Source organism: Mesoplodon mirus, assembly GCF_964341445.2.
Source record: "Mesoplodon mirus genome assembly, chromosome: 3".
Classification (NCBI taxonomy): Eukaryota; Metazoa; Chordata; class Mammalia; order Artiodactyla; family Ziphiidae; genus Mesoplodon; species Mesoplodon mirus.
The window spans coordinates 142,115,573-142,139,912 of NC_138978.1; the positions used below are offsets into that span (position 1 = coordinate 142,115,573).

Sequence of the window (24,340 nt, forward strand, 5' to 3'; positions counted from 1 at the left end):
ACTGATGTAAGCAGATGTTTGCCACCACTGCAGAGATGCAGGGAACTCTTTCCCACCAAGACCCCTCGTAGAACAAGGCAGAGGCTGGCCACCATGGAGGGTGGTGCAGGAGCCCTGAGAAAGCGCCAGCTCCAAAGCCCAGGATGGACAGAACCTGCCTGCATCTGAGCTGGACCAGGAGGAGAACAACTGCCCCACTTCAAGCCTTAGGGGAGGAGCGAGCAGGAGCAGCCTGCTGCTGGGGGAGGGGCCGGAGCGTGGGAGAGGCTCTCCCTCGGCACAGGGGTGCAGGGCATGGTGAAAGCTGAGAGGGGAGCAGGACACTGAGACAAGGCCCTCCAGCACTGGGCCCCACAGTGGGCCACTGTCTGCTGGAGGAACTGGCAGTTTGTGGTAAATAGAAGGCAACTATGGTAACAACCAAATCCTAACTAGATTCACAACTGCCACACTAGTGGCCTGACAGAAGAGGCGTCCAGGCCAACTACTTACTCAGGCACTACATTCAACTGACAATTACAAAAAACACAGAAAAGCAAGAAAAAGACATTAAAACCATGAGGTATCATTTTGATTATCAAGTCACTGGAAAAAAGAATTTACAGAAATATTTACAGAATTTACAGAAATAGGCTAATGGAGTATAAATTATTGTGAGTGTGTATTTCACCGGGGAGGGGAGAAGATGGGAGTGGCAACACACAGCAAATTTTAGACTGGGTACAGCTTTTGAACAAATAAGTTTTCCTTTCCAAATTTATCCTAAGGAAATGCCTAGGCAACTATGCCATCAACTACGCGTATGGATGCTCTTGGCATTATTGTATATAATAACAGAAAACAACAAATCAATATGCCCATTAAAAGGAAACTGGGTTAATTATATACCCATACAATGTAACACTATGCAACCATTAAAAAGGATGCTATACACACCTTAAAGATTACTTATAATTACACAGAAAAGGTATTTTTACAATGTAAAGATTTAGCAGACCTACCTTGACCAAGTGATTACATTTAGTATCACCAAAAATGGGATAAACTGACACCCTGGGCCTCTTGAGGAGATGCAGGGGGAAGTACACAATATCCTCTATGTAGAATTCTTACTAAAATAATGTTTAAATCTTTGGTCCCCGAACTCTGATGCTCACTGGATCACCTATTTGTTTTTTAAAAGTACCTGTAATTGGTCCCCATCCCCAAACACCATGATTTAATTGATACTGGGGTATGACCAGGGCATTCAGATTTTTAAAAGCTCCCCAAGGGGATTCTAATATGTGGCAAAGTTTGGGAACACTGATCTAAATAATAAGAAAACAGCCAAATCCAGATGTGGGACATTCTACAGGAAACTGGACTGGACTCTTCAAAAAATATCAGTATCACAGCAAGAAACAAAGGCAGAGAATTATTCTAGATCAGGGTTTCTTAACCCTGGCACTACTGCCATTTTAAGCCAGGTAATTCTTTGTTGTAAGGGCTGTCCTGTGCACTGTAGGACGTCTAGCAGCACCCAGGCCTTGACCCGCTTGAACCACTAGACCACTAGAATAACCCTCCAACTGTACCAACCAAAAATGTCTCCAGATAGTTCCAAATGTCCCTTGGGGAGCAAAACTGCTCCTGCTTGAGAACTGCTAAAATAGACTAAAGAAACATGTCACGCAAATGCAATGTAGGATTCTTAACTAAATCCTGGATTGGGGTCGGGGGGGTGGTGAGAAACAGCTGTAATAGTCATTTTGGGAACAACTAGGAAAATGTGCATACAGACTAAATATTAGATGGTATTACTGCAGTAATGTCAAGTGGTATGTTAATGGTGTTGTGGTTAGATAAAAGAATGTTGTTTTTAAGCTCTACAGGCTGAAAGATTTAGGAGTTAAGTGTCATGAAGCCTCCCATAATTTACTCTCAAATGGTTCAGGAAGAAAAAATAAGAGATGTGAGTGGAAAGAGAGAAGGAGAGACAGAGAATGTGGGTGCATGAGAATGTGGCAAAATGCTAACAGCTAGTGAAGCCTAAGTGGAAGGAGTTAGAGATGTTCACTGGGATAGTCTTACAATGTCTTTTGAAATGAAATTTTCCCAAATAAAAAGTTGGAGCAGGGGCAGGATATAGTAGAACTATATATATATTAACTTAAAAATACATCCATAACATACAAATATATATCAAAATGCTAACTTATTTAAGCTTTTTTTCAATAAGCACATAAAACATTCAAGATAAAAGAAAAAAAATCCAAATGTGTACACTGTGATCCCAACTTTGGTGTCCTTTTTAAAATGCCTGTGTCTGTGTGTGTGTGCACGTGCACATGTTTTTTACATCAAAGAGACACGAAAGAAATACACCAAAATGGGTATTTATATCAGTAAGATTATAGGTGATCCCATTTTTTTAACCTAGATTTTCTAGGTTCTCTACAATAATTGTGTAATACTCTTATATAATGAGAGTATTTTTAAAGCAAAATAAAACAACAAAACCAATTCCAATAGGTATTACATTTAAAACCCAAGAAAATCTCTCTTAGTACCAATTCATGCACAGTAGAGACTAAGCATCTCCCGGAAATAAGAGCACGTGACCAGAACCTCTTCAGAGGGGCAGTTAGTAACAATTCCCATGACCGTCTGCACCTCTTCCCCTGCCTTCCTCCTCTCCTGTATGTGCTTTGGGTCTTCGGTGACCCCTACAAATATGGCGTAACACTGTGACAGGACCTAAAACTAAGGACATTCCCGATGTCTATGTTACCTGACAACTGTTAAAGATAAATGAGGCAACCACAACTGACTTGCAAGGCTGGCTCCTGCATACAGTCTATAAAGGTGAGGTCTGTTACTTCTATAACTGGGGTTCTCCCTGGGGCAGGGAGCACTCAGAAACACCCCACTAGCGTTTCCCACCTCCAGAAATCCTACCTCCAGAGTTTCTGATTGCCCCCTGCTTAAGAATCCTTCCTGTGCTAACCCACTGATAATGCTCAGAGAAAGAACTGTGAACTGTCCTCCCCTCAGGAGGGCCATCATGACCAAATGCCCATCCCATCCTAAGATTCTACTGGTTTCATCTCCCCAGAGAAAACAAATCCTCAGGTTGAAAGTTTTTTGCTAGCTCACAAATGAACTGCAGTATGTCTAACATGGCCTACTTCCATAGAGAATATAAATACAGAATTTTAAAGCTGGATACTAAAGTGTAAAATACATGTACTTTTCCCAAGGTCAAATGAAAAAATCAAATCACAAAGACACTGCAGATCAAAATACCCATCATCACCTTGGTGACCTCTCAAGCAAAAAAATCTATAGCTGGGAACCTTGAGATAATTGGCAGTTGCAGATTATCTCCATTCAACTTAAACACCCACTAACCTGGTCCAGGGTACAAAGCTAATGGCACGTGTTCGGTTTGTCTTTATAGTGACTTTGGGGACAAAACTGTTTGGTCAATAAATGAACAGTGTAAGACAGAAGACTGTCCTGCCTACTTAAGAGAAAGGGCTCCTTTGACATCATGCCCTCTCCTTGAAAAGTTGCTACTTGAGAGCAGTCCTCATCCCAGCTTAGTTCACACTTGCTACAGACAATCACGCTGGGAAGTTTTCCAATCCATCCACTTCATTTAAAGGACTTGCTTTGATGTATCAAGCTTTTGGAAAACTAAGGGTTCTTTAGACCTGCTGAGTGCAAACTCCCCCAAAATACCATTTCCAACATGAATGAAAACAACTCACTGGAACAAAGCAAATAATGATGCCAGCAAGAAGCAAACCCTGAAGCCCTTAAATATTCACCTCTAAGCCCCTCACCTTTTGCTTCTCATAAACTTCAAGGAGCCCCTTAGTCCTGGTTCTCCTTGGTGCAGAAGTGTGTGTGCACTGCCTCAGGACAAATGAGAGCTTTCTGAACACTGACCCTGCACTCAACTTCCATCTCCACAGACCACACAGTCCCCAGTGTTTCATCTGTGCTTCTACGACAGGTTCCTCCCCTTCCTGTATTCTGTTGAGAGCTGCTCAACTCTGTAATGTCTTTCTTGAGGGGTATACCCACAGCTACAGGAGGTACCCTAAGTATGGACCCACTCCAGATCTATATACAAGTTATGCTGTAGTCACTCATTCGTTTCTATCACCTTTTCCAACAATGCCCATTTTGAAAGAAAACCAACCAACCAATCAAGAAAAGTCTGTCCAGCCCCCCAAACTCTGGCTTGTCTGCAGGAGGTGAAGCAAGGGAGGACCTTATAACACAGCAAAGCCCACCACGCACTTGGAAGCAGGCCCTCCAGAGAGGACACTTGAAACCTGGTCCTACTTTACCTTTTGTAGAAATGGAAGCGCTCTGTGAGGAGCAGGAACTGCTTCTCTCCTTGAAGGAAGAAGTGTCTGGCCCTGGAGACACCAGACTTCTGGGTGTACTCGCAGATATGAGTGAAGTTCAGTTCCTCCTTCTTGAAGTAATTTCGGAGACGCACAAAGTCAAAGTAGGAGGGGACATAGATAAGCGTGTGAGACATGACTGCATCACGATACTGAGGCAAAATCTTGTTGATGAAAAAGTTAAACCTGATTTGGAAAGGCAAAGGGCAGAGTCAGTGGTCTAGAGGTGAGCCATAGTGTCACTGCCAACTGCATGACCCTGGGCAAGTCACAGTCTCCTTCTACCTCCCCTAAGAGGCCAATTTGGCCTACCTCATTGCAAAGAGATTATGTAAGGATAAAACTTGTTAAGCGCATCAAAAAGTAAGTGCCAACACTATTCATCATAAAGGATAGATGTGATGCTGGTATATCCCAGAGAATTATTCTAGGAAGTACATAACTGTATCATTCATTCATTCAGTTGTCAATCAGTCAGTCAACAAATAATTACTGAACACCTACCATGTGTTAAGCACCATTCTGCTACCATGGGTCCCCTGACTAAACACAATGAGAAGACGGGGGGAAGTTACACAGAGAATTAGAAAAACAGTTCTTGCCCTGAAGGGCTTAGAATTAAGTTGTTGACATGAGGCATTAAAAAATTAATGTAATTTAAAAATGCCACAGTCTAGGGGAAAGTACCCTTGATTTACTAACCCTGACACTATCAGAACTAGGACAACCCACCATTTCTCTGGCCTTCAGTGTCCTCCTCTGTCAATGGCATGATTGGATTCAATTATCTCATTTCATTTTGTAAATGGTAACTAATAAAGCCAACATGGAATACAATTCTAAATTTGAATGCCCAAGTAAAATCCCTCTCTGTGACCCCCAGGGGTCCAATGGGACAGGGGAGGGTACCTGGCATCAATCACTGAAGCTAGGTTCTCAGGTTCCATCCTCTGGAAGACATGTGGGAGCTGCACCAGGACATGACTGATGCAGCCTGTCATCGGGACGTTCCTCACAGCCACCTGCCAGGAGTCAGTGAGAACATTAGGAAGTGAGCTATCCCCATTGTTGACCAAATGCTGTCCTCTCCTTCTGCCTCATGACCCAAACTATACACAATACTTCATGAAAATTCAGAGAAAGAAGGAGAGAACCCACCTGGCCTTGCACATTGACGCAGTACTTGTTGAACACAGAGTTGATCTGGGCATCCTGCAGGGCCCCAAACAGCAGCGTCTGACGATAGTACTTGGACCAATTATTGAGGTTCCACAGGCGCACTCGAGAAAAGTCCACCCCATGTGAGTCCAAGGGCAGCAGGTTCATGTGGTTCATCAAATGCTTTGAGCAGAAATAATACTCCATTAATACTTATTGAACACTTACCTGTTGGGCGTTGCTAACCTTTCTATAAGCCCATCATCTTATTTAACCCCATGAAGTAGATACTATCATCTCCCAAATTACAACAAGAAAACAGGCTCAGATGGGTGAGTGACTTGCCCATAGTCAAGCGAACAAGAAGAAAAGCTCAAACTGGCCACCTTGTGGATCTTTCAAAAAGGATCAAGATGCTACCTATACAGAATATTTCTTTTCAAGGAAATTCTGAAATGCCACTCTGGTGACTCTATAAGCAACTCAGTTCCAGACTTGGACGAGAAGAGAAATGACACGGAAAACAGAGCTGCTGTCCTTCCATGACTTGGTTCCCAAAACGTTAGAAAATTGCCTGAATGACTACATGTGCCTTTTGCTCAAAATAAAGATGACTCAACCATTGACATGCCTTTTCTATTTTAATCATATTTTTACCTTGTAATGTATATTGAAGGGTCACAAGTACTATAAGTTTATTCCCTACTTTATAAATAAGTACTCCCCTTTATCTGTCCCAAACTTACTCCAAGTCCTGGGGTTGTAGAAAAGGTAAATTCTCACATGCCTTATATAAACCTATATAAACCTATAGTTCTGTGATGAGGATTGTTCCAAAGCACAATCCTAAACCCCAAAACATTGCAGCGTATGTTGAGAGGGAGAAAAAAAATGATAGTACAAATTACAGTAGGGGGACAAAAACATCTTACATTTCTCTGTAAAACATCACAAATTAAGAAATCATGAGCAATGTTTTCCCATCTCCACTGAAGACCAAACAAAAGAGAACGAGCATAAACAGGAGGAACTATTTTAGATAAAAACATTCCTGGTGAGGAGGGATTTCAACCAACCAACTAACCACACTAAACTGGTCTATTACTAGAAGCAACTTTTAAGGGGAAGAAATCTTTTCTGGAGATTTGAAAATGTTGACAAGAATTTTTATCTTTCTGGATACTTTACTGACCAACTTGTGGGTAGAAGAGGGGACAACATTTCCCATTTTCAAATTGGAAAATGTGGAATATTTCCATTTCCAAGCTGAGTTTTAATCTGGACTTTAATAACCATTTCAGACTCAAACCACTGAGCTTCTTGTCTCTAAATGTTAATGACCAGCATTACCAAGACATGCTCCCAGTTCTGCATCAGGTAAATGTCAGCTTGATCAATGATGAGAAACTCAATAGAAGACAGAAAGTCAAAATCTCTCTTCTTCTCTCCTTCTCCACCAATGATGGTCCTCAAGCCCAGAGGGGAGGCAATGAGGATGTCTGACGAATAGAAGGGGGCATAAAGTCGGATGCTTCTCTGCAGTATTGCCACTCCTATACACAAAACAGCCAAGCACACATCAGTTCATGAGTCACCACCAAGCCATTAGCTTCCACCCTCTCAAACTGCAGCCTCCCCTTGTACCTTCCACATCTTCCCCTTTGCATGTAATTGTGCTCAAACTGCTTTAATTATTAAAATCATCATCGTCATCATCATCATCCCTCCTTTGCATCTACGGTCCCTTCTAGCTCCCACCCTCTTCTTTTCCTTCACTGGCAAACCTTCCAAAACATTATCTCTACTTTAAAATCTCCCACTCACTCCTTAATGCACTGCAATCTGCCTCTGAGTCTCAGGACACCACTGAAATGACTCTTGCCAAGGTCACCAACAGCTCTCAGTTACCAATTCAATGGCACTTTAGTGTTTCTTGTCACGAATGCATAAGCACACCCTCCTTGAAATGTTCTTTTCCTTACTGGTGGTTTCTATCACTTTAACACTTACTTCTCCTATTACTGACCTGGTCCTTATCTATTTTTCCATATTCAAAGAGCTCTTCAACAAATCCCTGGATTCACCCACAAGTTCTCTTTCACTCTACATAAAGCTTTGGATAAATATATTCACTAATTATGGCTTTAACATTATCATCACAAAAATTTATATTTCCTGCCCACATCTCTTTCCTAAGCAACAAGTAGCAGTCTGTAAAGAGCCCAGATCATATGTGAAGGAGATTCACTTGCTAATCTTAAAGCATCTACCAGAGGGGCAGAAGTTGGCTGGGACTCTCTCTGGGGACAGAATGCTGGCAGATGCCATTTTTACAAATTCCCTCTACCTTGATGGCACTGGTGGGTGCCACTTTTTTGCACTCTCACTCTAAGTTGCTAACAGTGGTGGTGGGTGAGTACCCCCTACCCCACGGCCCTGCACTGCTTGTGTGCAGCACTGACAAACATGGACAACGAGCAGCCACAACTACCCCATCTCATGCCACTCGCAGGACACGACCTGAGGCAACAATCGCACGTAGCCCACACAGGGGACACTCCTTGAGCACCAGGCTCAGGCAGATGGGGGTGGGACTGCATTTCTAGACTCCATGGGAGTGAAACAAACAGAGAGAGTTTATAAGACGACCAAGAACTAGGAAAAAGTTAAAAATACAGTTCATCTCCCACACAGGGCCACTCCTTCAAGACGGGGCAATAACTGTTTTGCATAATACACAGAAACAAACACGGAGAGTCAAGCAAAATGAGGAAGCAGAGGAACATGTTCCAAATGAAGGAACAAGATAAAACCCCAGAAAAAATATTTAATGAAACAGATGTAAGTGATTTATCTGATAAAGAATTCAAAGTCATAGTCCTAAAGATGCTCACCAAACTTGGGAGATGAATGAACGAACACAGAAACTCAAGAAAGAGACAAAATATAAGAAAGTTCTAAACAGAACTCACACAGCTGAAGATTATAATAATTGAACTGAAAAATACACTAGAGGGAATCAACAGCAGACTAGATGGTAGAAAAGAACAGATCAGTGACCTGGCAGACAAGGTAGTAGAAATCACCCCAACAGAGCAGCAAAGAGAAAAAATATTTTTAAAATATGAGGACAGTTTAAGGGAACTGTGGGACAACATCAAGTGTACTATCATCGGTGTTAAGGGGTCGCAGAAGAAGAGAGAGAAAGGGGCACTAACATCCACATTATAGGGGTCCCAGAAGGAGGACAGAGAAAGAAAGGGGCAGAAAAATTATCTGAAGAAATAATGGCTAAAAATGTCCCTAACCTGGTGAAGGAAACAGACATTCAGGTCCGGCAAGAACCAAGAGTCCCAAACAAAATGAACCCAAGGAGATTCATACCAAGACACATTATAATTAATATGTTAAAAGTCAAAGGTAAAGAGGGAATCTTAAGCAGCAAGAGAAAAACAACTAATTACAGACAAGGGAATCCCCATAAGAATATCAGCTGGGGTGGGATGGGGAGAGTGGGAGGGAGGGAGATGCATGAGGGAAGGGATGTGGGAACAGATGTATATGTATGACTGATTCACTTTGTTATAAAGCAGAAACTAATAAAAAAAAAAGAATATCAGCTGATTTTTCATCAGAAACTTTGTGGTCCAGAAGGGGATGGCATGATATGTTCAAATATGCTGAAAGGAAAAAACTTCCAACAAAGAAGGAAGGAAATAATAGAAGTCAGATGAGAAATACTGAATAAATGAAATGGAGACAAAAAAAAAGATCAATGAAACTAAGAGCTGGTTCTGTGAAAAGATAAACAAAATTAACAAACCTTTAGTCAGACTCAATAAGAAAAAAAGAGAAGGGGCCCAAATAAAATCAGAAATGAAAGAGAAGTTATAACTGACCCTACAGAAATACAAAGTATCATAAGAGACTACTACGAACAATTATACACCAAGTCAGATAACCTAGAAGAAATACATAAATTCCTAGAAACACACAATCTTCTAAAACTGAATCATGAAGAAACAGAAAATGTGAATAGATCAATTACTAGTAATGTGATTGAATCAGTAATCAAAAAACTCCCCAAAAACAAAAGACCAGGACCAGAGAGCTTCATGGTAAATTCTACAAAATATTTAAAGAAGATTTAATACCTATCCTTCTCAAACATATTTAAAAAAACTGAAGAGGCGGAAACACTTCCAAACTCATTTTATGAGGCCAGCATAACCCTGATACTGAAACACCACAAAAAAAGAAATGTACAGGCTACTATGCCTGATAAACACAGATGCAAAAATCCTTGACAAATTATTAGCAAACTGAATCCAGCAATACATTAAAAGGACCATACACTATAATCAAGTAGAATTTATTCCAGGGATGCAAGGATGGGTTGACAAAGTGGGTATAGAGGGAATGTATCTCAACATAACAAAGGCATATACGATAAACCCACAGCTAACATCATATTCAGTGGTGAAAAGCTGAAAGCATTTCCTCTAAAATCAGGAACAAGACAAGGATGCACACTTCTGCCACTTTTATTCAACATAGTATTAGAAATCCTAGCCACAGCAACTAGGCAAGAAAAAGAAATAAAAGATACCCAAATTGGAAAGGAGGAAGTAAAACTGACTATTTGCAGATGACATGATACTTTATGGAGAAAACCCTAAAGACTCCACCAAAAAACTGTCAGAACTAATAAATAAATTTACTAATGTTGCAGGATACAAAATTAACAAAAATCTGTTGTATTTATATACATTAATAATGAACTATTAGAAAGAGAAATTAAGAAAACAATCCATTTACAATAGCATCAAAAACAATAAAATACCTAGAAAAAATCTAACCAAGAAGGTAAAAAACTTGTACTTGGAAAACTACAAGGTATTGATGAAAGAAATTAAAGATGACAGAAACATGAAAAAATACACCATGCTCATAGACTGGAAGACTTAGTACTGTTAAAATGTCCATACTGGACACCAAGGGGGGAAAGTGGGGGTGGGGGTGGGGGTGTGATGAATTGGGAGATTGGGACTAACATGTATATACTAATATGTATTAAATGGATAACTAATAAGAACCTGCTGTATAAAGAAATAAAATTCAAAAAAAAAGTCCAGACTACCCAAAGAAATCTACAGATTTAATGCAATCCTTATCAAAATACCCATGACATTTTTCATAAAACTAGAATAATCCTAAAATTCGTACAGAGTTGCAAAGGATCCTGAATAGCCAAACTGATTATGAGAAAGAAGAACAAAGCTGAAGGTATAACACTCCCTGATTTTAAACTACACTACAAGTCTACAGTAATCAAAATTGTACGGTAATAGCACAAAAACAGACACAGATCAACAGAACAGAGAGCCCAGAAATAAATCCGTATTTATATGGTCAATTAATCTATGACAAAAGAGACAAGAATATACAATGCAGAAAAGACAGTCTCATCAACAAATGGTGATGGGAAAACTAGACAGCTACATGCAAAAGAATGAAAGTGGACCACCAGCTTACACCATCTACAAAAATCAACTCAAAATGGATTAAAGACTTGAACATAAGACCTGAAAACCACAGAACTCCCAGAAGAAAACATAGGCAGTAACTTCCCTGACAACAGTCTTAGCAATATTTTTTTGGATCTGACTCCACAGGCAAGGGCAATGAAACCAAAAATAAACAAGTGGGACTACATCAAACTAAAAAGCTTGTGCACAGCAATGGAAACCATCAATGAACAAAAAGGCAATCTACTGAATGGGAGAGGATATTTGCAAATCTAGTAAGGGGTTAAGATCCAAAATATATAAAGAACTCATGTAACTCATTATCAAAAAACCCCAAACAGGGCTTCCCTGGTGGCGCAGTGGTTGAGAGTCCGCCTGCCGATGCAGGGGATATGGGTTCGTGCCCTGGTCCGGAAAGATCCCACGTGCCGCGGAGCGGCTAGGCCCGTGAGCCATGGCCGCTGAGCCTGTGCGTCCGGAGCCTGCGCTCCGCAATGGGAGAGGCCAAAACAGTGAGAGGCCCGCGTACTGCAAAAAAAAAAAACCGCAAAAAAAACCCCCCAAACAATCCAATTAAAAAATAGCAGAGGGGGCTTCCCTGGTGGCGCAGTGGTTGAGAATCCACCTGCCGATGCAGGAGACACGGGGTCGTGCCCCGGTCCGGGGGGATCCCACATGCCGTGGAGTGGCTGGGCCCATGAGCCATGGCCGCTGAGCCTGCGCGTCCGGAGCCTGTGCTCCGCAACGGGAGAGGCCACAACAGTGAGAGGCCCGCGTACAGCAAAAAAAGAAAAAAAAAGCAGAGGACCTGAATAGACATTTTTCCAAAGAAGTCGTACTGATAGCCAACAGTCAAATGTAGAGATGCTCAACATCACTCATCATCAGGAAAATGCAAATCAAAATCACAATGAGAAATCAAAACTACAATGAGGTACCATCTCACACTGGTCAGAATGGCCATCATTAAAAAGTCTACAAATAACAAATGCTGGAGACGGTGTGGAGAGAAGGGAACCCTCCTACACTGTTGGTGGGAATGTAAGTTGGTGCAGTCACTATGGAAAACAGTATGGAGTTTCCTTGGAAAACTAAAAATATAATTACCATATGATCCAGCAATCCCACTCCTGGGCATATATCTGGACAAAACTATAATTCAAAAAGATACATGCACCCCTATGTTCATAGCAGCACTATTCACAATAGCCAAGACATGGAAACAACCTAAATGTCCATTGACAGATGAATGGATAAAGAGTGATACATATACACAATGGAATACTACTCAGTCATAAAAATGAACAAAATAATGCCATTTGGCAGCAACATGGATGCAACTACAGATTATCATACTAAGAGGAGTCTGTCAGAAAGAGAAAGACAAATACCATATGATATCACATATATATGAAATCTAAAATATGGCACAAATGAACCTATCTACAAAACAGAAACAGACTCACAGACCTGTGGTTGCCAAGGTCAGGGGTGGGGAAAGGGATGGACTGAGAGTCTGGGGTTAGTTGATGCAAACTATTACCTTTAGAATGGGTAAACAACAAGGTCCTACTGTATAGCACAGGGAACTATATCCAATCTCCTGGGATATGCCATAATGCAAAAGAATATAAAAAAGGATGTATATATGTGTATAACTGAGTCACTGCCGTACAGCAGAAATGAGCACAACATTGTAAATCAACTATACCTACTCCAATTAAAAAAAAAGAAGAAGAATGTATCAGGTGGCTAGTAAGTGCTGTGATCAAAATGAAATAATATAAAATGATAGGCTGTGATTTTGGAGTTATAAATTCTTACAGCCACCATGTATAATAAGTTGCTATTAACCAAAGCACAGAGAGAAAAAAAACCACAATGAGATATCACCTCAAACCTGTCAGAATAGGTCTTATCCAAAAGACAAGAAATAACAAATGCTGGCAAAGATGTGGAGAAAAGGGAACCCTTGTGCATTGTTAGTGGAAATGTAAATTGGTGCAGCCACTATGGAAAACAGTATGGATGTTCTTCAAAAATTAAAAATAGAATCACCATACAATTGAGCAATTCAACTTCTGGGTGTTTATCCAAAGAAAAAAACCCACTAATTCAAAAAGATATATGCACTCCTACGTTCAATGCAACATTTATAATAGCCAAAATATGGAATATGGAAGCAGCCTAAGTGTCCACAAATGATGAATGGATAAAGATGTGGTGTGTATACACACACACACACACACACACACACACACACACACAATGGAATATTACTCAGCCATAAATGAATGAAATCTTGCCATCTGCGACAACAAGGATAGACCTTGAGGGTGTCACAGTAAGTGAAATAAGTCAGACAAAGACAAATATCAATAGTATGTGATTTCACTTATATGTGGAATCTAAAAAACAAAAAAACAGATGGATAGATACAGAGAACAGACTGGTGGTTGCCAGCAGGGAGGGCGGGGTTGGAGGGTGGGCAAAATGGATGGGGGAGATCAGGAGGTATAAAACTTCCAGTTATAAAGTGAACAGGTCACAGGGATCCAATGTATGCCATGGGGAATATAGTCAATAATATTGCATTAACTTTGTATGGTGACAAACGGTAACTTTACTTATTGTTGTGATACGTTTGTAAGGTATATAGACATTGAATCACTATGTTGTACACCTGAAACTAATATGTCAATTATATATCAATTAAACAAGAGACTGATTTATCAGCTCCTTGTTGGCCACCTGCATATGTTTAAAACTAACCATAAGCTCTAATCCCCTTGCACGCACACTCCAGCCATCCTAAAGCCTCTGAATCTTAAGTCATGCCGGTTTACTCACCCTGATGCCTCCACACTTGCCGTTTCCTGTCTGAAACTTTTTCTTCCACTCTCATTGCTCCACTTTGTACCTGGCTAAATCTGACTCAGGTTTCAACTTAGTATGGATGGTACCTCCAACAGAAGGCCTTCCCTAACAGTCCTGAGCCCATTTTGAGTAAGGATATTTGCTTTAAATACTTTAACTAGAACACCCACTATCCTCTAACCGTAACACATCTCATCCCATACTGTCTGATTTGTCTTAAGGCTGGACTTGCTTAACAGTAACTTTTAATTCCATATCTCCAGCTTAACAGTGCCTGGCACATAGTAGATGCTTAATAAGTGGTAAATGGGCATATGTGACTAATAAATATTTTCCAGGAACTTTTTCAATGAACAAGCAACCAAGTACATGGGAGCTGAATGACAAACAAGCAAAAATGTGCAAAGCTGGGTGGGAGTCAGTAAGTCCAGAGTGGAGATAATTCAGGTGTGGGCACTCCACATGGCAGGCAGGAGGGAAGTCCATTACGTACAGATGCTCTAGTTTATTCATCTTCCCCAGACTGACCCACCCAGCCCCATCACCTCCAACTCCCCCAAGAAGCCCTGTAGCATTGACTGTGAGCTACCAGCTATAGGCATGCTGAGACATTTGTTATAAACATGCAGGTGCCTTTCATACATGCCTTCACAGACACTCCATCCCATTAGCCAAGTATGTACCCCATTAGCCAAGGCAAGACTCTCCCCTGGCAGACGAGTGGTCTCAAATGCATCCTGGTTCTGCTAGGAGGCTGAGACAGTGACCCTCTGAAAGAATGCCTAATTCCAGGCTTCTAGCTTCCAGCTATGTGCACCTCACACCTCAGGTCCCTCAGGGTCTCAGTTTTGACAAGGAGGAATTACCAGTCCTGAAGTGGTCATCGATGTTGCCGACAAATACAGCTTCATAATCCTCAGGCCTCTTCAGGTTGGGTGGTCTCTCCTTGGGATCTGAGCCATACTCTCCATTAAACCTCTTTTTGTTGCTTACAATTATTTTCTTCTTGCTGTCGCCCTCAAGAAGACTGATGAAGAGCTGTACCACCCGCAGAGCAGCTTCCCGGAATGGCACCACTATCAGCACCTGTGGAGGGAGTGATGGGCAGCCTTGGAGGGGCAAGGGGAAGGAAGGACAGCTCGAGGTGAGCCTGCTGGGGACCTAAGGAGCCCTCCGTTCCACAGCCCCTGGCCAAGGACCACATCCGTGTCACCCCCTTTACACAGGACCTGGCTCAGTACTGAAGGCTGAGCATCTTTCCGACCCACAGCACCATGTCCTATGGACTTCAATCTCATGGCTCCTTGGGGTGGGGGGCGCGATTCTTAAGCAGAATGTAGAAATTTTATTATTTTTTTTTTTTTTGCGGTACGCGGGCCTCTCACTGTTGTGGCCTCTCCCGTTGCGGAGCACAGGCTCCGGACGCGCAGGCTCAGCGGCCATGGCTCACGGTCCCAGCCGCTCCGCGGCATGTGGGATCTTCCTGGACCGGGGCACGAACCCGTGTCCCCTGCATCAGCAGGCGGACTCTCAACCACTGCGCCACCAGGGAAGCCCAGAAATACTTTTTGAGGTAAGTCAATGCCGTTAACAGAGGTGTCCATTAGCAAAAACCCAAGGGCATAAACACACAAAGCTCTTTGAGGACAAGAAATGTTACTCATTTCTGTCTCCTACAGAACTTAGTTCAGTATTTTGATCCGTAAGACCCAAGGAATATGCTGAACAAATGAATTAGATGTATTAAGTAGAGAATAAAGTTAGTAAGGAAAGGACTAAAGCATCATTACTTTTCTAGTACATTTCCTAGTACATTTTTCAGAAATGATGATAAAGGATTTCTGAAATAAGATGATATTTCAATGGGAAATATAGGATTCAGTTTTCCAAACATTTCCAAAAGTGCTTAATTTTAACTGTTGAGGAAAAAAAACAGAAGATGCTTAACAAATGATTACCTTCTAACTACCCTTGTGTAAACAATACAATCAATGGATATAACCCCAGTCAGATCAGGCAATTCACCAAATTCTGAATGTGATTCATGGGTAATCTACCTCATATTCTATTTTGCAATTCTAAATGGAAACAGATAATCTTATTATCCTGATGTTCAAGATTCTGAGATAGTTTCTCAGAAAGGCAACCAGCACAGCCAGAGGGGTGTAGTGATTCAGTTTGGTACAGTGCAGGGATGATGGATCAGTTTTGAAGAGGGCCAAGTTACTGTCCCGGCTGTCACACTAAGTAAGTGTCTAGGCTTTGGTTTCCCCAACTATCAAACAAGAGGGTTGGACTAAGAAATCTCTAAGAGCCATATCAGTATCAAAATCCTAAAATCCTATTAAGCCCAATAAGAAGAATCTAAGATGAGGCTTCTTCAATATAGACACAGAGGCTAAGGGGTAAGGGGGTATGGGTGGCACAGTATCTAGCTCCAGCACATCATGAAAAATGTAGACAGAATTAAACGATGTAAGCTCCCAATCCACTGGAGCTTAGGCTTATGAGCCACATAAATGTAATCATCACTTTAAGCAGTAATAATGATACAATGCAAAAACAGGGATTTTGTTTTCCAAGGTTTACATATTTATGTGGCTTAGTGAAGAGAATCCTTGGTTCTAGTCCTGTCTCTGCTACTTTTTCCCTGGTTCTCTTTAGCAAGGTCCTCTACGAAACTGGGTCTCTGTCCACAGGGGTAATATGTAGGGATTGAATAAAAGGCTCCTTAAGGTCCCATCCAGCTCTGACAATCACAAAGAAGAGATTTATAGTGGAGTGTTACTTATGTAGGATCAGGGTTTAGCTTTAAGGAAAGAATTATCATGGAGGTACCTCCTACTCCAGTTTCCAGTTAGATCTGCTGTTAGACAGTCCACTGAGCTGTCTGCAGCACTGCCGTGACATTACCTGGCCCATCTAATATGCTCATTCTTGGACTCATTCACTATTCCAGTCATTAAACCATCTGAGAACCTGCTAAGTGCCAGGACCCATATGTTAGAGCCTTACAGCCTCCTTGAGGGCAAAGTTCTGCTGCTGCCACTCACCTTGGGCCTCGTTAGCCCTTGGTCCCTGAAGTCATCATCATCACCCAACCCAAGTTTCTGGCTTCGGCATCTGCTGTTGTTGGCAAGCACCTGGGCATTGGCTTTGAGAACGTGATTTATCACATGCAGGCAGTACACGTGGCGGATCTCTTCCCCTTTCTTCAGGGCAGTCCTTTCTGGGTAGAACAGGTCCCGGTAAGAATTCATAATTAAGAAGAGCTCTTTCTGGAGGGGTGTGAAGGGGCTACTTGAATTTGGGGGACCAGAGAGGAACTGGCTGTTGGTCTTGATCCAGGTGGATTCCAGAGGCTTCTGGAGATGAAGTGACTTTAAGTCAATGTCCTTTGGGGGTTTAAAGGTTTCCAACTGTTGAAACCTGGATGAAAAGACAAGCTGGCCCAGGATGGGCCACTGTGGGAGAAATGATCAAGAACTAAGTTAGAAATGAATTATAGTACCTTACATTCATATAGTGCTTTATAATTTACCAAGGCCTTTCACAACTTACAGATCCTCTCACTTTATCCTCACAACAACCTTACAAGCTAAACACTATAATGCTCTTCTTGCAGTTTAGGAAATGCTGAGGTTCAGAGCTTATAGGATTCAGACAAACAGAGGAGAACAGAGCTAAGGGTTAGAGCCCAAGGTTTCTGACTTTAGAAACCTTGTGAGCTCTTCACTAGATCAGTGGGTCACAAACTGTCCTGTGGACCACACTGTAGGAAGTAAAAATTTACTCTAGACAAAAGAAAAGGGGGCCCAACGGTCAAATAACTTTGGTAACCACCACAAAACCTAATCCCCCTCAGGGAGAGTCACATGCAGATTGGACACTAAAGGTCCTGCTGAGTCCTGTAACAAGGACTCCGTTCCACTTCGTTTGACCCAGAGTTTTCCAAATTTACTTGGACATGGAACAAGGTTTTTGTTGTTGTTTTGGATTTTTTTTTTTTTTGGAGACATATATTAGAATCGAAAAGAATAGTTATTTTGTGGAATACCAATTTGGGAATTTTTGCACTGTAACAAAACTGCTGATCTTAGCAATAAAGAAAGGATGACCTCTGCAATAAAAAAGAATTAACTATTGATATATGCCAACAACTGGGATGAATCTCCAAGGAATTATGCTGCGTGAAAAAAAGCCAACCTGTATGATTTTATTTATATAACGCTTTTGAAATAACAAAATTATAGAAATGGAGAACAGATTAGTGGTTACCAAGGGTTAGGAATGGGGGAAGGGAGGTGGGTGTGGTTATAAAATGGCACCAGGGAAGAGGAGGGATCTTTATGGTGCTGGAAATGCTCTGTATGTTGACTGTGGTGGTGGCCAGGGCAACCTACACGTGATAAAACAGTATAGAACTAAATAACACAAAGGAGCAGGAGCAAAAGTGAGGAAATCTGAATAAGACAGGTAGGTTGTATCAGTGGAAATTTCCTACTTGTGATATTGTACTACAGTTTTGTAAGATGCTACCATTGGGGGAAACCGGGCAAAGGGCACATGGGATACCTTTGTATTATTTCTTACAACTGCATCTATAATTATTATCTCAATAAAAATTTCAATGAAACAAGGATGACCAATTCTTATGAATAGCATCAGTGGTGAAAAAAAAAATCACCGAAAAAAGAAGCAAAAACTGCTCCATACTGAATAATTTAGGTGTGAACTTATCTCAGATATTTCAAACAAATGAACAGCAGTAGCTACTGTTTGACTGAACACTTCGTACATGTCTTCCAGTAAACTAAATTACTTTATTTTGATGCAGGCATTACTGTCCCCCTCTAACAGTGAAGATTAAAAAGGTAGATTAACTTGCCTTAGGTCATGAGATAGCCCCTTGCAGACGTTGGTCTAAACCCTGGTGTACCTGTCTCCAAAGCATTCTTATCTTATTGGTCCCCACCTTCCAGCTTCCCAGTGCCTTTTCTAGCTATGCCTGTGCCTTACTGGGCTCTTCCAGTCTTCCTCTATCTTGCTCCCTATCAAGCCATCTGCCACGGGTGTGTATCATACATTCAGGGAGACCACTAAGACCCAAGACCACTGCTTTTCTCCATTTGTAACTGTGATGATGGAACAATGCTTACTTTTAGCTGGTGGGTAGTTTTGGGATTTGTGGCAACAGCCTGGATTTCTTTTTCTTTCAGTTCTTTGTTTACATGTTGTGCAAATGGATCTAATTCAGAAATAAAGAATATTAGAACACTTAGGACAAATGACAGGGATTTTCTAGTCTTCCCCTGTGAATGACATCCTGTTTTCATGATGTTGACTCATCTTTTTCCCCATCAACTTTCCCCATCATTTATCCCAGTCCAGAGCTTAAAAGTTTCTGACAGGTTCATCTCCCTAAAGCATTTCTTTAATCACATTATTCCCCACCTCAAAAACCTTTGAAGAAACTTCCTGGACTGAAATTCAACATACACCTCTAACCTACCTCTCTAATGTAATTTTTGAATTACATGGCTCTCAAATTCTTCTGCCACTGTGGCTTTCCTTCCTTTAACTGAAAATTCTATCCTCTTGTTCACCGCATTTCTATATATCCAAATAGTATCCGTTGAATGTTACCCCCTGACTCACAATAAATAACTATTTCCCAAGAGCCTACTGTGTCAGGCACAGTTCTGGCTCCAAAGAAGCCATCTCTGGTCCCCTATAGACAGTCATCACTTTCTCTCAAGTGCCCCACCCTGCCCTCAGTTATCCACACCAACACATATATGTGCATGTCCTACCTCACCTAACTAGACTGCAGGATCCCTGAGGGCAGGTTCCATGTCTGATTTAACCTGCACTGGAAGACAAATATAAATGCTCAACACTCAACTGAGGTGAACAAATTATCAAAATGGCAGGGTCAGTGCTCTGCACTGGCCACGCAACCTTCTCTTCCAGCCCCACTCATGTAAGAAGCAAAGTTAAATGACCCATTCAAAGACCCAGGTAGTAAAACTTCAAATGCAGTGCACCTTATATTAAGACCTAAGATAAAGGTGAACAACAGGAAGTAAGAATTCTAGGTGATAATATATCAATATAGACCAAACAACCAGAGAAACTTTAGGATAGTCAAGCCTCCTAATGTTTCCTCCAGGGTTTGTTTTTTTTTTTTTACTTTTTTTGAGTTCAGAATGCGGTTTTTGCCCAAATTCTACCTGCTACTTCTTCCTCTTGTCTAGAATAGCTAACAGAACCAAATGAGGATTAAAATTTCAACTTCAATGGCACCGCTGGTTGAAGAATGGCACTGGGACCAAAAAAGGCAGTCAGGACACAGAATGAGACCCACCTGACTTGCCCACCCAGGCACAGGCTAAGACACAGGACCTGAGAGACAGCAGAGCCCTGCCTCAGCCTACCACAGGCTTGTCTAAGTAACAGTCGTGGGGACAGAGGCATGGCCCAGTGTTCTGTATCTTGACTTTGGCGATGACAATATAGATATACACATTTGTCAAAACTTACCGAATTATATACTTAAAATGGGTACACCTTGTTGAATGTAATTCATACCTCAATAAAGTTGATTTTAAAGTTAAATTAAAAAGTCGCCTATGGGGACTTCCCCAGTGGCACAGTGGTTAAGAATCCGCCTGCCGGGCTTCCCTGGTGGCGCAGTGGTTGAGAGTCCGCCTGCCGATGCAGGGGACATGGGTTCGTGCCCCGGTCCGGGAAGATCCCACATGCCGCGGAGCGGCTGGGCCTGTGAGCCATGGCCACTGAGCCTGCGTGTCCAGAGCCTGTGCTCCGCAACGGAAGAGGCCACAACAGTGGGAGGCCCACGTACCGCAAAAAAAAAAAAAAAAAAAGAATCCGCCTGCCAATGCTGCGGAGCAACTAAGCCCATGCGCCACAACTACAGAGCCTGAGCTCTAGAGCCAGCAAGCCACAACTACTGAGCCCGTGTGTCACAACTGCTGAGCCTGCGTGTCACAACTGCTGAAGCCCGCGTGCCTAGAGCCTGCGCTCCACAACAAGAGAAGCCACCACCGTGAGAAGCCCACGCACTGCCACAAAGACCCAATGCAGCCAAAAATAAAGAGAGAGACTGGGGAGACAGGGTGGAGCTTTCTGGCTTCTGAGGTGCTTCCTGGTAATAAGGACCAATCAGATTAGCCACTGCCGGGTCTCACAAATCTGTAAAATTACTGCTTCAGTAAGGAAGAGCAAGTGAAGGATAGAGAGAAAAATGCAAAGTACTTTTCTCCTCTTTCTCTCCCTTCCCTGCTTGGGGAAAAAAATCAGAAGTGTTCCCCTGACCCCAGCTGTGGATCGTGAGCTTTGAGGAACTGGCCTTCCCTGCTATCATTGTTCAACTGTTTGTCCTCATGAACAGCCGCGCCCACTCGCAACACTGCCTAACCCTGAAAAACACAAAAGATCTTGGAGAAGCATTTCTTTCCAGCTCTACATCTAGCTGCTAAACTATCTGTTTCTATTACTGCTCATTCCAATAACAAGAGATTTAACAGGTATTAGACCACAACCACCCATACTAAGCACCAGCTGAATTCAAACAACATGAGCTGTGCTCTGACCTTGTGATGCTTTCAGAGAACAGTTGCCTCCTCTTTCCTCTTCGAGAAAGTTGGTTTCTAGGCTGAAGAGTGACTCATGTTTTGCATCTGTAAACTCCTCTGGGGATTCCTCTGCTGTGCCAGGTGGCCCGTGCCCATCTTTTCCCTTAGGGTCAGCAGGTAAGGCCGCATGTGCAGTTTTGATAAAACATTTTGTGAAATTATTTACTACTCATAAATATAATTACACTTCTGTTGACAAATGAAATCTAATTCCTTAGGCTATCATTTACTTTTAAGCAAATTCAGGTAGAAGACATAAGTTTCAAAACTGAGCTTGACTGCTGACCTAGTACATGTAAAGATGTTCAAATCAGCGTTGATATAACAAATAACTAGAAAAAATGATTTTATTTCTATCGAAGGGGTACTAATTAAATTACCACATATTATTTACAATGGAATACTATGTGATTAAGCTAATGTGAACCCACAGTTACACACGTTATATCATTAAAGAAAAAAGTAACTTACAGAAATGTATGAGGCCATTATGCACATACACACAAACATATATTCACTCATATATCCATAAAAAAGTAGTCTGGAAGGTTCTATAAAATGTTCAAGGTGTTCATCCCAGGGTGGAGGAGATACACATTAACTATATTACCCTCTTAAATTTTTACAGTAAATATAGATTACTTTTTTTTTTTTTTTTTTTTTTTTTGTGGTATGTGGGCCTCTCACTGTTGTGGCCTCTCCCATTGCGGAGCACAGGCTCCGGATGCACAGGCTCAGCGGCCATGGCTCACGGGCCCAGCCGCTCCGCGGCATATGGGATCCTCCCGGACCGGGGCACGAACCCGTATCCCCTGCATCGGCAGGCGGACTCTCAACCACTGCGCCACCAGGGAGGCCCATATATTACTTTTATAATTTAAAAAACCGAACTTTTCATTTTTAAAAACCTAAAACATGAAAGAAAACTGGAAAACCAAGAAAATTTAAAAAGTCCCTAAGTCTGAGGCAACGATTTTTTTATCCTAGTACAAGTGATGAATGAAAATACTAAGAATGGTGTGTGACACCTTAAAGTATAGAAAAAAATACAGTAAGGCAAATAGGCATTAAGATAACAGAATATAAAAAGTTACCCAGATATATTCAGACAATGGACTACTATTCCAGTAATAAAAAGAAATGAATTACTAATATGAACTACACGGATGAGTCACAACAACATGAGGAGCCAAAGAAGCCACATGCAAAAGGGTACTTATTGTGTGCTTCCATTCATATGAATTTCTACAATAGGAAACACTAATACATAGTGAAAGAAAGCATGTCAGTGGTTGCCTGATGCCAGGCCTGGGAAACTGACTGTAAAAGGACAAGAAGGAACTTTTTGCAGGTATTGGAAGTGTTCTGTATCTTGACTTTGGTGATGACAATATAGACAGACACATCTGTCAAAACTCATCAAATTAAAATGAGTACACCTTGTTGAATGTAATTCATACTTCAATAAAGTTGATTTTAAAGTTAAATTAAAAAGTCACCTATGGAGACTTCCCTGGTGGCACAGTGGTTAAGAATTCGCCTGCTAATGCAGGGGACGTGGTTTCAAGCCCTAGTCTGGGAAGATCCCACATGCCGCAGAGCAACTAAGCCCGTGCGCCACAACTACAGAGCCTGTGCTCTAGAGCCCGTGAGCCACAACTACTGAGCCCGTGTGCCACAACTACTGAAGCCCACGTGCCTAGAGCCCATGCTCCACAACAAGAGAAGCCACCACAGTGAGAAGCCGGCGCACTGCAACAAAGACACAATGCAGCCAGAAATAAATTATAATTTTTAAAAAATAAGTCACCTAGATGTCTGAGTGAGACAGAGTTCCTTTAAGCTTTCAATCCCAGCTCTTCTCTGAAGCCTCCCCTCATTTACCCTGGCAGCATGTGACCACTTTGCATCTCTTTAACACCTTATATTTATCAGTTCCATTCAGATTTGATGCTTGAAAAGTTCTGTATATTTTATGTCTATCTTCCACTAAACTTGGTTCCTCTAAGGCAGGAACAATCATCTCTTTCATAAATTGAGACCATTACAAAAACAGAATTATGTTCCCTTTCCTCTCAATCAGGGGAATTTGAAGTAGGATTGATGAAATCCTGGAAATCATAAGCAAAAACGTCATTTCTGCATTTTTATGGCCAGAGGGTCCTGTGTTTTCATCAGATTCTTGAAGATATCACAGAGCCCAACAATGTTAAGAATCTCTGCTTTGAATCCATGTGCTTTCACCCAGCTCTATGGTACAAGGCACCCTGCCCCTGGGGCAATCTGTCTGTGGTCCCTGCAAAGATGATAAACCCACATCAAAGACACTTACTCTTCTGCATGTCAGTAGACTCTACTGCCATCTCTTCCTCCACAATGATGTCACTATCGCCGTCTTCAAGATTCATTTCTGTCTCATCTATAACACGGTCTTCTTCCTCTTCCTCCTCCTCATCTTCCTTGGAAACATCCTTTAACGTGGCAAGTAGTCTGTTGTAACCAGAAACTTGTTCTGGTTCACTCTATGCTCCACTTTCAGAACTTGAAGTATCTAAACTCTCTGACTAAAAGGAAAATGGGGATTTTAAAAACAAAAATTATATTGTTCTTGTTGCTACCCCACGACTATCATCAGGCTCACAGTGGAACCAAGTTCAGACTTTTCTAAATAAAAACTAGCTTTTCTGCAAATATGCAATCCTATCTATTCAACCAA

At 41.7% G+C, this 24,340-nt stretch overlaps 1 pseudogene across 1 annotated transcript in view; it reads right to left on the reverse strand.

The window, feature by feature from the left end:
- The window catches only part of LOC309799030 (U3 small nucleolar RNA-associated protein 25 homolog), a 34,991-nt pseudogene that overhangs the window by 8,701 nt on the left and 1,950 nt on the right, over positions 1 to 24,340 (reverse strand). Inside the window, exons 3-11 of the transcript XR_014296153.1 lie at positions 23,957 to 24,188; positions 21,583 to 21,753; positions 19,126 to 19,214; positions 17,020 to 17,430; positions 14,833 to 15,052; positions 6,912 to 7,114; positions 5,562 to 5,744; positions 5,313 to 5,425; positions 4,344 to 4,589 (exon numbers count right to left, since the gene is read on the reverse strand). The product of XR_014296153.1 is annotated as a U3 small nucleolar RNA-associated protein 25 homolog (transcript). The remainder of the gene's footprint in view (positions 1 to 4,343; positions 4,590 to 5,312; positions 5,426 to 5,561; positions 5,745 to 6,911; positions 7,115 to 14,832; positions 15,053 to 17,019; positions 17,431 to 19,125; positions 19,215 to 21,582; positions 21,754 to 23,956; positions 24,189 to 24,340) is intronic.